Raw genomic sequence first — 14,802 nt, 5'->3', positions numbered from 1 at the left:
GTTTATTGCTACTGCCCTGCCTGTGATCCACTACGCGTAGCAGGTAGCGGCCTGAGGACTGCTACTCCTAGTAACCTAACGTACTGCACAAACATTTTGCCTCGCGGGAAATAATTTAGCATTTCGACTAAAAGATTCGTGTTAACGACTGTTCCACACTTAACGAATTTTGTTGACTTACTTTTATCTGGCGATATAAAATTATTCTGTCTTTTTGTTGAAGGATAGTGCTGCATTTTTACCATTTTAAATCTACCACATACAGTTTTATTTGTGGGCCACGTTTCCTCAGCATTACAAGAAATCTAGGCGCCTAGGTAAGATTATCAAATAAACTTTCTGGTAAATCAAAACTGTGATGGACCAAAACTCGACGTCGGGACCTTTGCCATTCGTGAGCAAGTGCTCTACCGATAGATCTAAAGAAACATGACCCACGACCCGTCTACAGATCTTTAATTCCGCCACAAACTCGTCGCCTACCTTCCAAACCACACAAAATTTCTCTTACAGACGTTTCGCAAGAGAGATGCTGTGAAACTTGAAATGAAGGAGACGGGTTACTGGCGGAAGTAAAGCTGTGAGGACGGGTCGTGAGTCGTGCGCTGGTTGCTCTGTCGGTAGAGCACTTAACCACGAAACGGTCTCGAATTCGAGTCTAGGTCTGGCACACAGCTCTAATCAGCTAGGACTGTCGTACTAGCGCACACAGCGCTGTAGAGTGAATATTTCATTCTGGATCAGACAATGTTCGTGTATGAAAAAGGAGTGTGATATGTATGTATTCGAAAAAAAAAAAACAATGAATACTAGACTCAGGTTGGAGTATTTACTGTGGAAGGATGCACTGGAGCAACCTCATTGTTCTTGCTGGTGCAAGCAACGTACCATTTTCTCAGATTTATCCAAACGGTGGATAAAGATACAGGATCTCTTCTTTTTGGTCCAATCGAAACACGGCAGAGTGTGCCCACGACGGATTATATTGAGTTAAAGGATCGATGGTCGTAAATGCATAATTAATGCACTGTGTACATACGACGCATAACAAAGTAGCTCATAGTAATTGTTCAAAGCGACGCAGTTCAGTTCTGACGCACTCTCGCACAGATTTGGGGCATCTGTTATACACGAAAAGGCAGTGGGTTTTAAACAGCACACACCCTTGAGGGATGAAGACTTACTACAGTCCAAACTGCCTGTCTCCTGGTACAACAAACACCAGGTATCTTTGAGAGCGTAATGTACAACTCCATGCGCCATGCCATATGTACATTCAGACTGGTGATCACTTTGAGCAGTTAGTATGCGATACGTCGTTATTACGCGAGGTACGCTGCGTGTGTCCTTTAAACAAAAAATTCAAGTCGAGAATTTGTCCGATACATCAAAATAATCGGTTTGGTCCCACTATAATCTGCTCCAATTTGAACCGAAGGTTTGTGTTATTCCGTCTTGAACATCTTTAAGGGAAAAATCATTACTGTTGGCAAGGCGCCGCATTTGTTTTAAAAACGCCACATAACACTAGACGGTGTTGAAGAAATGAAGCAGAAAATATGCTTTCTTAAAACCTTACCCAGTTTCTGAAGCCTTTTGAACGTTGCTGAAGGTGGGAATCACAAGCCTCCAACAGTTCAGTCCTTACAAAACGCAGCACCAGACCGGATGAATGGCGTTAACAGAGTCTTACAAAATAGAGCAGTTGAGCTTCAAATGGCTGTGGAGTTTCTGAAATCGTTACGAAACTTCGTAACATCACAAAGAGAAATATTCGATCACTACGAGAAAATAAGTGGAAAAATGACAGCGAAATACACGATGATGGTAACAGGAAAAACTGCGGTTCGTGGAAGAGAGGAGATCATGACATTTACGTACCAATAGTCATGCTACGCTGAGTATTTCCTGATTGTATAAATGCTTACAGGAGAGCTTTCCTGTACAGACTTTTCGCTGAGTTCTGAGTGAAGTCTGTTGCCGAATTTCAGGTAGGTGCCCATAGCAACAAATTGGTTCCTTGAAAACTGTTCTGCGGACTTTGAAGTGAATTTTGCAGATGAAGTGGTACAATAAGTATTTCATCTGGGAAATTGTTAACAGTGGAGAAAAAATTCCAGCTTCGTGGTCATATCAAGACATGTTTAAAAAATCAGAGTTCCCAAATGTTGTGAAAGCGTTAAAAATTTATTTATGCCTCAGTTACGAACGCTAGAGGACAGTGAATTTATTCAGAACCAAAATTCCTGTAAATTCGTCATCGATTTTCAATGGTGCAAAGACAGCGGGCATAATGATAAATACTGTACTTACTAAATCCATCATTTGCTTAAATTTGGAGTTTCTTAAGAGAACGTTATAGACGAAGAAAGGGGCGTTGCTTTTCTTTAGACAGTCATCCCACCTGCTCCATTCAGGCTTGAGACCGACAACCGCCGCTTCAAGACAAGCAACTCTGTATGCATAATTGTTGAACTTTCTCCTCCACTCAGATTCTTTCACAAATCATTTCCACACTCGACTAAAACAAAAACCGTGTGGATTTAAATTAGGACAACCTTGGATTATCTTAGCTTTCCTGACAGTACACGCGCTTCAGATGGCTATTCATACACTACAAAAATAGCGATACAAAACGAGCGTGTAACTACTACAACGAAATCACTTAGCCTTTTATTTCCATGGACGTAACGTATCTTATTTTAATCAATTAAACTCATGTTTCACTGAGTATTGTGTGTTCAATGTGATGCGTTATGTGGAATTTCAATAGTGTAGCAAACGTGTACCTTCACAGAGTTGAGTTGATAGCCGCCAACGGGAGTAACACTTAGGTGGTGTTTCTCAACTGTTAAACGAGATGGCAGCACGGACAGCCCGCAAAGAGTACTGTGGCCGATGTGCAGTAAGCAATTTTCGGCCGGTGTGCGCACGCCATGCAATCTTTTTTAAACGATTTTATAGAAATTATTCAGTAAAAATCTTTTTGCGTTATTTATACCTTTACATGTCAGATCCACTATGCCGTGTTCGGCATTCCGTCAATGGTCATAGTTATCGTGATATTTGCTCTTCCGTAATACACTGTGTAAATTTCGAAAAAGCTTGCAACGAAAATCAGGGGTTTCTTTTATTTTGCCTTTGTTGCATATTACATTATATTTTATTGCGTCGTAAATTCAACTAACATACTAAATCTTTCTGTAGACATGGGTAGAGGTCTTGATCTATTACCAACCTCGACAAAATTGATCTGATGTAGCACACCCATTTGCGATCGCGCAAGCTAGCGATAAAGCCAGAATGAAACATCCAGAACACTCATCATAATTCATAAGCTGTTTGAGGTATCAAAATGAGATTTTTGCAGACGATAGCATGCTGAGAGAGAATTTTCAATATGGTAATACAATATTTCAGGTTTAGCATGTTATTTCACTTACTACAAACCTTTTCGATGGAACTACGTAATTATTTATAGGGGCCATCAATAGCTGATGAAACGAGAAATACTGTGGATTTTGTAGTAGTCTGCGCAATGAAGTAGCGTGTGCACCAAAACATTATCGCCAACGTGCTATGGCCAAAGTAGCAAATTTTAGCTTGACAACAAGAGAAATGAGATTTAAGCTCAAAATTCGCCACTCATGACACTTCTCTGTAACTTTGAACATAGCTGCTAAGGTTTTGTGACCGTGTCAGAACTATATAGTAACAAATAAGCCCTCGGTCACAAATATTTATTCAAAATTGACCTGGTTTCCACGCTACTATGAACGTCTTCAGAATTAAACTAACTATACTAAAACATTATGTGTATAGTACATCAATAAAATTAAATTTTGTGCTGACTCGAAAAGATGCAGTACTTACAAGTCACCTATTAAAAAAGATCTAAGCCGGAAAGGCGACATCATGAGCACTTGTGAGATGGCGAGTCGCTAAGGGCTGCTCGTACTGTGAACAAGGGTTGCAACAAGACTGAGGTGCCCACTTTACAAAGTGTGGGCAAGTAAACAAAGTGTTGCTTCGAGCGCCATCTAGAAGCCGCAGAAACAACTAGGCTACTGTACATTCAAAATTAGACACATGAAATTGTGATGCAGCTGATTCAGGCATAACGCAAGCATTAATAATAACAGGATGAAGCTACATATTTATCTGCTTTAAATATAGATACATTTTGTAACGTAAAAACGTTAGTTACGACATACAAGAAAACAGCAAAGATGTGACAGGAAAACATTCCGGTAAACTGCATGAGGAAATCTGAATCGAAGATCAAGCAATGGCTTTATACAGTCAAAAAACTTTTTATTTCGCAACTGCAGCTGTTCGTTGAGAATGAGGCCATCATGACGAGTGAGATGTTAGAAAATCTCCAGTTCCTCTAAGACATCTAACCTACGCCCCTTCTTTTCGGTATGCAGAATACTGTTATCGCCTATGGCTTTAGGCACGTGTCCAGTAATTCAGAGATGATCGGCAAAGAATGAATTTAGGGGACTGGTGCCGTTATTTCTCAAAAGATGTTCTTTACATCTGATGGTGAAAGAACGTCCGGTTTGCCCTAGATAATGGGAGGAGCAGGTATCGCAGATGATCTTATAAACACGCCAGAACTTTCTGTAGGGGAGCGAATGGATTTCAAATTATTAATTAAGTTTCTCTTTAGATTATTGTTAGTAGAGAAGGCACACATTACAGTTGTATTTGTTGCGAAGCATGCGCTGAATCTGATAGGAAATGGGTCGTATGAAAGGAATAGAAAAACTTTTTGGGGGGAAATTTCAGTGCATGAGGTGTTGAACGTGGTACTTCTTCCAGATTTCTTTTTTTAGGATATTGTCCACTATCTTAGACGTATATTCATTATTGACTGCTATGGTTTTAAGTGTTTTAAGTAAATCAATCTTCTCATTAAACTTTTCTGTTGAAAGTGGTATGGAGGTGGTTCGGTGGACGGCAGAGAGAAAAAAAGGCCATTTTTTGAGACTGTGGATAAAAAGAGGAAGCAGGCACGATTTGGTCAGTATACGTTTCTTTTCGAAAAATATTGGAAGTAATGTTATTGTCTTCTATTGTAAGCGTCAAATCTAAATAATTTAATTGGCAGTTATCGTTTTCGAGTTCAATAGTGAAAGAAATTTTTTCGTGGAGGTCGTTAAAAACTATAAATATATGATGAATTCCATCGGTGGGGTTCTCAGTCTTGTTGCAACCCTTGCCCTTGTTCACAGTACGAGCAGTCCTTATCGGCTCAACATCTCACAAGTGTTCATGATGTCGCCTTTCCAGCTTAGATCTTTTTTAATATGTGACTTGTAAGTACTGCATCTTTTCGAGTCAGCACAAACTTTAATTTTATTAATGAACTATATACCTAATGTTTTAGTACAGTTAGTCTAATTCTGAGGGCGACGCTTATAGTAGCGTCGAAACCAGGTCAATTTTGACTTAGTACTTGTGACCGAGGGCTTATTTGTCACAATATAACTTCTCTGTAATCTGCAAATTGTTAACAAGTCAGGGAAAAATAAATCGCTGGATTTGTTTTCAGCAGAATTCTCTTAGACACTAACCAAAGCAAAGCTGACAGTATATCGCTTTGAGTGTTCACCATTCAAGTGTGGGTGTGGAGGGACACCACTTACTATTTCCAAAAACTATGAGCGTAGGCTTCAGTCTAGAATGGCGCTCTCACTCCAGCGATCAGCATTTACCTTAGCGCCTGCCCGCAACCTCTACCACTACCGCTCTCAGCACGCAGGTCTAGCCGACTGCGCATCGGAAGGTCACGATATTCTGCGTGTGCACTACACATCCGATCACTGATGTAAACACTAGTGTCTCAAAATCAGAGGTAGGTCTGGCAGTTGGCTGAAACAGTAATGTAGAACCTTGACCTCCCTCGCTCGCCACATTTGAGGCGCTGTATTGGGTTCAACAAACATCGTTTCTTTTTATATTACAGTGCGGTCACTGTAGCCATGGGATACAGATACATATACAAATGGCGGTAGTATCGGATACACATTTTCCCAACAACAGTTAGCATCACCCATTCCCATTTCTACCATAGGGAGACCAGATGTACAAAATCAGAAACTGAAATAAATCTATGTTTTGTGGAAACTTTAGTTAACACTACCTTTATGTACTAGATTTGTGTTAAAATACTTTGTTTATACTACAACTACGCAGCTCACAGTAGCATTCTGTTGAAACTCACTCAAATAAGAACTCTTCTATTAATAATCGAGCAAATATTTGATTATTTGTGGTTGCAACATCCAAACAAATGAGGAAAATGATTTCTAGTTTTGCGTTTTAATTTCAAAAATTGAAACTATGCTTTAATTTCGACTTTAAATACAATAATATTTTTTAGGATTCGTGCGAAAATTTTGCAGTGTGTGACACGAAGTGACGTAACGTGTGATTCTTACAGTCTAATACCACACTCTATACATGGTGACCTGAAGCAATAGACAATCCACCAAAAAAAAAAAGGGCAAGTGACAAACTCCTTGCTACATCAAAGCGTTGCATAGTACAAACCACAGAACTTAAAAAAAAGTGTCTCGTCCATTTGGTTTAATCAAAACGTGTATTTTCTTTATTTTTTCAGTGTGACGACATTTATTCTCCATTTTGTTATGCTGCACGTTACTTAAAAACATGCTGTTTCAAAATATACGGGACATTTAACAAAAAAACGGGACAGTGTTCGACCTTTACTCTCTTTGTGGAAACAATGGGACACTTAAGCTAAGTGATAGTCACATAAAATATAGGACATCTGGTCACCCAGTCCAACCTCACCCCTTCTTCTGTCACAACAGATAATCCTACCCCCTCGCTACTATGCACCAGTCCTCCATGCTTATACCGTCACATTCGTACCTTCCTCACGGTCGGCCTTTCCCCACAACAGACTCCTTACATTAGCTCACGTCTTCCCGGTTCTTAATGCTAGGAAAGTGCTTTTTTTTAAAAAAAAATATCAGTGTTTCGGCATCACGGTTTACACGTTTTTAAACGTGCGCTAACTGTGCTTCGTTTTACCGTTTATTGTTACTGTTTCTAACTGCTAGTGGAAGAGGTACTTCTAAATGTTTCTAAAAATATCTATTTTGTTTTTCACCTCTACGAAGTTTTAAATTCAATGTAAATATCTCCTCTACATATAGCCCGTTTCCTTTTCACGTCATTTAATTTTTATTGTCAATCAGCTGCATCAAATCAGTACTTTCATTGCCACTGAAACTTTGTGAACATGTGAATTATCTTGAAGAAAGATGAGTTTTTAGTTTCTTTTGTAATTCACGCCTCATCTTAATATGTTTATCATCACTCACTGTCGCACTACCAAATGCTATTAAGCACTATTGTTTTATTCTTTGCAGGGTAATCAATATAAAGAATCCATTTTGTGTACCATACCTGTAAACACTCACAATTCAGGCTTATTTTTGACAGATGAAACCGATTTCATCCTTTCGCTGCAAAATCATCAGCCTCGACTCAGTATTTTGATTGGTGTACATTTCCGACAGCAAGTGAGGTGGTGCAGTGAGTAGCACACTGTACTCGCATTCTGGAGGCCGACGGCTCAAATACCTGTCTGGCCATTCAGGTTTACGTTTTAAGTAATTCAGGGGTACTTCTCCAAGTAAATGTCAGCATTGCTACTTTGAAAAAGGCACAACCTACTTCCTTCCATATCCTTTCGAAATCAAGCTTGTGCTCCTCCTTTAACGACCGCAGTGTTGAAAGAAAACTAAACACAATTCTTCCGTTCTTCATTTGTGATGCAAAGTGATGTATCCTTGTCTTATTCACAGAAACAAACTGCAATACAAAAACATTTAATTCTCTTCAAAATGTCCCTAAAATACTGAGAAATAAATAGCATTTTTCACGATCATGTTACGCAAAGCTTTCTACTAGTTAATTATTGATATAAAGTGTACTGCACTCATCTGACTTGTTGATGGCATTAGGTATTTCAGAGAGCTGTAACTGCTGATCGTCGAGGTCATATATGGCACGTTTCCAATGTTTTAATCCAGAGATAGCCCTAACCTATCGGTTACAGAGATGTGAGCATTTCCATAACATTTCCAGATGATGTTCATGCTAGGTAGACCAGCTAATCCAACTTTAGTCTTCAAAAATATAACAGGGGAGCTTAATTTTGTTTTATGGTTTACACAGAAAGACATGTTTTAGAATCTTCATTTATTATCACACATAAAAGACTAAAGGATAATTCGTTATTCAACTTTAAAATAAAAATATTTTCAGTTAAATGTTGAGTCTGAAGTGTGAGGATGATTGGCACTCATGTAACACTGAACTGTTGTCCATGTCTGCTTCTAAAATAAAATTTATGATAAGGCAGGTCTGGGTAGAAATGTCTAATTAGCTTAGGGGAGAATGGTGCACTCAACCATCGGTGCCCTGTGTGATGGATGCCTACCGAACATCTCCCTCCCCACATCCCTCCACCTCACAACTCATGTAGGGCGGCTATTTTCACGTGTTGTTGCAGTTTTCAAACGTGCAACAAGTGAATCACGCTGAAGAGTGGCTACATTCGAATTGAGCTGTCCATTTCTTAACTGTTTACAATGAAACAGTGCACTCTGTATAATCCCTCATCGCCTTTGGATGTATTACGGTTGGTGATAAACTATTCAAAATGAAGACATTCGAGATGGTGCAGATTTTCAGTTTATCTATTTGGTCGAAATATACAGGGTGAGTCAACTAACGTTACCGCTGGATATATTTCGTAAACCACATCAAATACTGACCAATCGATTCCACAGACCCAACGTGAGGAGAGGGGCTGGTGTAACTGTTTAATACAAACCATACTAAAATGCACGGAAGTATGTTTTTTTTTTAACACAAACCTACTTTTTTTTTAAAAATGGAACAACGTTAGTTTTGTTAGCACATCTGAACATATAAACAAATACGTAATCAGTGCCGTTTGTTGCATTGTAAAATGTTAATTACATCCGGAGACATTGTAACCTAAAGTTGACGCTTGAAACCTCTTACTTTCAGTTGCGTGTTGTAACAAACACGGGCCACGGTCGGCGAGCAGCATCTGCAGGGACATGTTTACGATGACGACCGTGTTTACGATTGTGGTTGTAGTCCACTGTTGTGATTTGGTCTAGCTGTCGCAGTGTCCGCATGTAGCGCTTGCTGCTATTGTTATTCTGCATTCGTCTCCGCACGCAGACCAACTGTAGTACACCGTGTTACCAGACGTCTGTGATAGTGTAGTGTTGTAGGAACTGTGACCATGACGTACTCGAACTCTGAAAAGGCGGACATGATACTCATCTATGACGAGTGTCGACGAAATGCAGCTGAAGCCTGCAGGGAGTATACAGCACGGTACCCGGACAGAGAGCATCCAACGTGCCGCACATTGCAAAACATCAACCACCAACTGTATGCAATAGGTATGGTCGAAGCACGCAAACGGGTCCGTAACAGGCCCGTCACAAGAGAAGCGTGTGCAGTGGCTGTGTTAGCTGCTGTTGCCATGAACCCACACATGAGTACACAGGACATTGCGAGAGCCGATGGACTGAGTCAAAGTAGTGTCATGCGCACATTTTATCGTCACCGCTGTCACCCGTTTCATGTGTCGCTACATCAGTAATTACATGGAGATGACTTTAATCATCGAGTGCAATTCTGTCTATGGGCATTAACAGAGAATGCGTTGCAGTTCTACCTGTTTACCGATGAAGCGGGTTTCACAAACCACGGAGCAGTGAATCTACGGAACATGCACTACTGGTCTGTGGCCAATCCTCGCTGGCTCAGACAGGTAGAGCGACAGCGACCGTGGACTGTAAATGTATGGTGCGGAATCATCGGCGACCACCTCATTGGTCCTCACTTCATTGCAGGGGCCCAAACATCTGCAATATACATCGCGTTTCTACAGAATGATCTGTCAACGTTGCTCGAAAATGTCCCACTGGAAACGCGTCGACGTATGTGGTATCAGCATGATGGTGAACCTGCACATTGCGCAATTAACATTAGGCTGACCCTTGACAGGATGTTCGACGGGCGTTTCATAGGACGTGGAGGACTCATAAATAGGCCAGCCCATTCTCCTAATCTTAAACCTCGGGACTTCTTTTTGTGGGGTACGTTAAAGGAGAATGTGTACCGTGATGTACCTACCACCCCAGAGGCTATGAAACATCGTATTGTGGCAGCCTGAGGAGACATTACACCAGATGTACTGCGGCGTGTGCGACATTCATTACGCCAGAGATTGAAATTGCGTGCAGCAAATGATGGCCACCACATTGAACATCTATTGGCCTGACATGTCGGGACACACTCTATTCCACTCCGTAATTGAAAACGGAAACCACGTGTGTACGTGTACCTCACCCCTCACGGTAATGTACATGTGCGTCAGTGATAAAGACTATTAAAAAGGTGTTAGCATGTTGACGTAATGTGCTGTTCCAGTCTCTTCTGTACCTAAGGCACATCACCGTTCCCTTTGGATCCCTACGTAATTCGGTGCTCTCCGATACACAGGATCGAACAGCGGAGGAGTGGTACTCAAGCGTCAACTTTAGGTTACAATAACTACGGATGTATTTAACATTTTACAGTGCAACAAACAGCACTGATTACGTATTTGTTTATACGTTCAGATGTGCTAACAAAACTAACGGGGTTCCATTTAAAAAAAAAAAAAAACGTAGGTTTGTGTTCAAAAACATATTTCCGTGTATTTTTTTATGGTTTGTATTAACCAATTACACTAGCCCTTCTAATCACGTTCGGTCTGTGGAATCGATTGGTCAGTATTTGATGTGGTTTACGAAATATATCCAGCGGTAATGTTAGATGACTCACCCTGTATATAGCAGGGCAGCTTTAGAAAGTTATATGTATCAAATAGTTTCACAAATCAGATTGACAATTGATGTACGTTATTGTGCAATATAAAGAAAAATATCAACAAATTCATTGATATCACTTCCGTGTCTGTACCCAACGAAGAAATTTCGAACCTCAGATACGTATACAGCCAACATAAAAATTGTACGATGCGGTGGAGGCAATAGAAAAGTAGGACAGAATGACATGTTACACGTCCCTTCTTTTCTTCAGACATAAAACACACTCAGTAGCTCCACTGGGTGGTGTTTTACACACTACTGGCAAATAAAATTGCTACATCTAGAAGAAATGCCGATGTTAAACGGGTATTCATTGGACAAATATATTATGCTAGAACTGACATGTAATTACAAAAATGGCTCTGAGCACTATGGGACTTAACATCTTAGGTCATCAGCCCCCTAGAACTTATAACTACTTAAACCTAACTAACCTGAGGACATCACAAACATCCATGCCCGAGGCAGGATTCGAACCTGCGACCGTACCAGTCGCTCGATTCCGGACTGAGCGCCTAGAACCACGAGAGCACGACGGCCAGCGCACCTTAATACCGCATCTAAATGGCACCATAGGCTGCGGATGGCATCGTGGCCGGTCTGAGGCAAGAACAGTGGATTTTTCTTGTCTTTCATGTTTACATTCACGAGTGGTGTGTAGGAAGATCGACTGTTGTTAAACTTCCGTGCGAGTTCTAATGTCATTTTACCGCTGTGGTCATTTCGCGAGATGTACGAGGCATGTTCTGAAAGAAAGTGTACTGAATGTTTACTTTTTTTTTTGAAAAAAAAATACAGGATATCGTTAAAACCCTTCTTGACTACTTTTTTTTACATAGTCGCCGTCCTGTTCAATGCAAGTGGTGAGCTGTGGCACAAGCGTCTTTGTGGCATCCTCGAAGAACTCTCATTGCAGCTCCTTCCCTCACTTCAGAACCTCTTTCTGCACCTGCTTATCGGTTGAAAATTTAATTCCATTCACGTGTGGCTTCAAGGAGATGAAAAGATAACCTGAAGGCGCCAAATCAGGGGCTTTGGAAGAGGGCTCAAAGACTGTGTGAGGACAGGCGTTGTCGTGTAACAGGCACACTCCTATCGTTAGCATTGCCCTCCTTTCGTTTTGGATACTCCTTTGAGTTTTCTTAGGGTCTCACAAAATCGATGTGCGTTGAAGGTCTCCCCCTGAGGCAGAAATTCGACCCAAATGGTGTTTTTTCGGTCCCAAAACATTGAGGCTATAATTTTTCCCCGAAATTGTTGTTTTGTATATTTTGGCAAATGAGGAATTAGTGTGGCGCCACTATGAGACTTTTAGGCGTGTAATGAGCCACCCACGTTTCATTTCCAGTCACAATAGCGCTCAGTAATTCCTAGCGTTTCAGATTACGTCGCTAGAGAAACTTGATGGCGCTACTGAGCCGCTCGTAATGGACTGGCCTGCACAGAGTCCTGACGTGAATCCTATAGAACACCTTTGGAATGTTTTGGTAAGCCAGCTTCATGCCAGGCCTCACCGACCGACATCGATACCTCTCCTCAGTGCAGTACTCCATGGAGAATGGACTGCCACTCCCCAAGAAACCTTCGAGCACCTGATTGAACGTACGCCTGGGAGAGTGGAAGCCGTCATCAAAGCCAAGGGTGGGCCAACACCATATTGAATCCCAGCATTACCAGTGGAGGGCGCCACGAACTTGTAAGTCATTTTCAGCAAGTTGTCCAGATACTTTTGATCACATAGTATATATCCTGTCTAGCTATGGTCCGTGTTATAAAAATAGGCGTAGTGTGATTTGTCTGGATTCAGGATACACCACATGTCTTTAAGCTGGAAACTGTCGACTACAGCACGAAGTTTGGAGAATCTGTTTGGCCATGTCATTTGATCTGAACCACTGAACACTGCATTAAAATCACCACCTATGACAAATGGGTCGTAGATGCGGTGCAGAAGTTGACATAGGTCCTGGCTATGAATCTGCCTTCTTATCGCTCTATTTCGAAAAGGGGTGTGACATAGCCTCCGAAGCGTTGGCAAATGTTCTGGCAAACGTTCCCCATGACCAACTATAAATCAATGAGGTTTTCACACGCGACGATTTGGAGGATCCTATCAAAGGGAGCCCCAGGGAAAAGTCTCCCAGAGATGATCAGGCTCACATGCGGTTCCTCTTCGTCTAAATGCCTTGGCTCAAACTCGTCAAGAGGTTGAACCGCAAGTGTCGCATTACAGGCTCTAAATTAGACACTTGTGACCATTCGGTTAAATTGTCTGGCTGATGCAAGTTTGCGAAATTGTGTGTTTAATATAACATATAACAATAGTAATAATAATATCGGGAGCTAAATTAACAACCCATAAATGATGTAGCCTACACAGTTGCGATTTGGTTAGAATAATTTTATTCAGAAAGCAAAATAATAGCGAAAGTCGTATTTAGAATTACAATTACACTCGACTGCATATCCATTTGACACAATTCGATCATTCACAATCTCCTCGCGAATTCCAAGTCCAATACTCCACCTCGTTAACTACACGAAAAGTTGAGTTCACACCAGACGCGCGGCTGCTCACCTCTCAGAGACTGAAGTCCCGCGATACCACACAACGCGACATTTTCTAAGTCGTTTCACTTCCCAGCTGCCTGAAGACCACCCGTCCGCCAGCGCTGTAGCCTTTGGTGTCTCCACAAGAACTGCCCGTCTGTCCTCTGCCCGTCTCTGGCTGCGTCCCCCGCGTGCCGAACATCGTCGCTCAGCTGACTAGAGCAGTTCCCTTTCCATCTGATTGGCTACAGCGTATTCTACATTATTTTACATTTTAACATATTTAAATAGCCAAACCTTTACCACTTTCACGTTCTAAATAAAGTAACAATAATATCCGTTACATAGTAAGCGTTAAGTTCTTTTACACAAAACCGATACAATTTCCTTCTTGCTTTGAATGCGTTAATATGCTTTCTGATAAATAAGTAAAGCACAAAACTAACTATTATGCACTAAACTTTACAACAAATATTCTGTCACCTATTGATTCAATAAGGTAGGCTTTGAGCACTATGGAACTTTACATCTATGGTCATCAGTCCCCTAGAACTTAGAAATACTTAAACCTAACTAACCTAAGGACATCACACAACACCCAGTCATCACGAGGCAGAGAAAATCCCTGACCCCGGCGGGAATCGACCCCGGGAACCCGGGCGTGGGAAGCGAGAACGCTACCGCACGACCACGGGCTGCGGACTGATTCAATAAGGTGTCATGCTGAAACTCCCTGGCAGATTAAAACTGTGTGCCCGACCGAGACTCGAACTCGGGACCTTTGCCTTTCACGGGCAAGTGCTCTACCAACTGAGCTACCGAAGCACGACTCAGGCCCGGTACTCACAGCTATACTTCTGCCAGTATCCGTCTCCTACCTTCCAAACTTTACAGAAGCTCTTCTGCGAAACATGCAGAACTAGCACTCCTGAAAGAAAGGATACTGTGGAGACATGGCTTAGCCACAGCCTGGGGGATGTTTCCAGAATGAGATTTTCACTCTGCAGCGGAGTGTACGCTAATATGAAACTTCCTGCCAGATTAAAAGTTTCAGGGGTGCTAGTTCTGCATGGTTCGCAGGAGAGCTTCTGTAAAGTTTAAGGTAGGAGACGGATACTGGCAGAAGTAAAGCTGTGAGTACCGGGCGTGAGTCGTGCTTCGGTAGCTCAGTTGGTAGAGCACTTGCCCGCGAAAGGCAAAGGTTCCGAGTTCGAGTCTCGGTTGGGCACACAGTTTTAATCTGCCAGGAAGTTTCATATCAGCGCACACTCCGCTGCAGAGTGAA

The 14,802-nt window shown here is 41.6% G+C and overlaps 1 non-coding gene across 1 annotated transcript; it reads right to left on the bottom strand.

The window, feature by feature from the left end:
- Positions 1-14,268: 14,268 nt before the first annotated feature.
- On the bottom strand, positions 14,269-14,343 carry Trnas-uga (transfer RNA serine (anticodon UGA)). The gene has a single exon. It is a non-coding gene; the product is annotated as a tRNA-Ser (tRNA).
- Positions 14,344-14,802: the final 459 nt, after the last annotated feature.

The sequence above is a fragment of the Schistocerca gregaria genome, chromosome X (genome assembly GCF_023897955.1).
Source record: "Schistocerca gregaria isolate iqSchGreg1 chromosome X, iqSchGreg1.2, whole genome shotgun sequence".
Lineage (NCBI taxonomy): Eukaryota > Metazoa > Arthropoda > Insecta > Orthoptera > Acrididae > Schistocerca > Schistocerca gregaria.
Note: the sequence above shows the minus strand (reverse complement) of the source record. Positions and strands in the feature narration are given on the sequence as shown.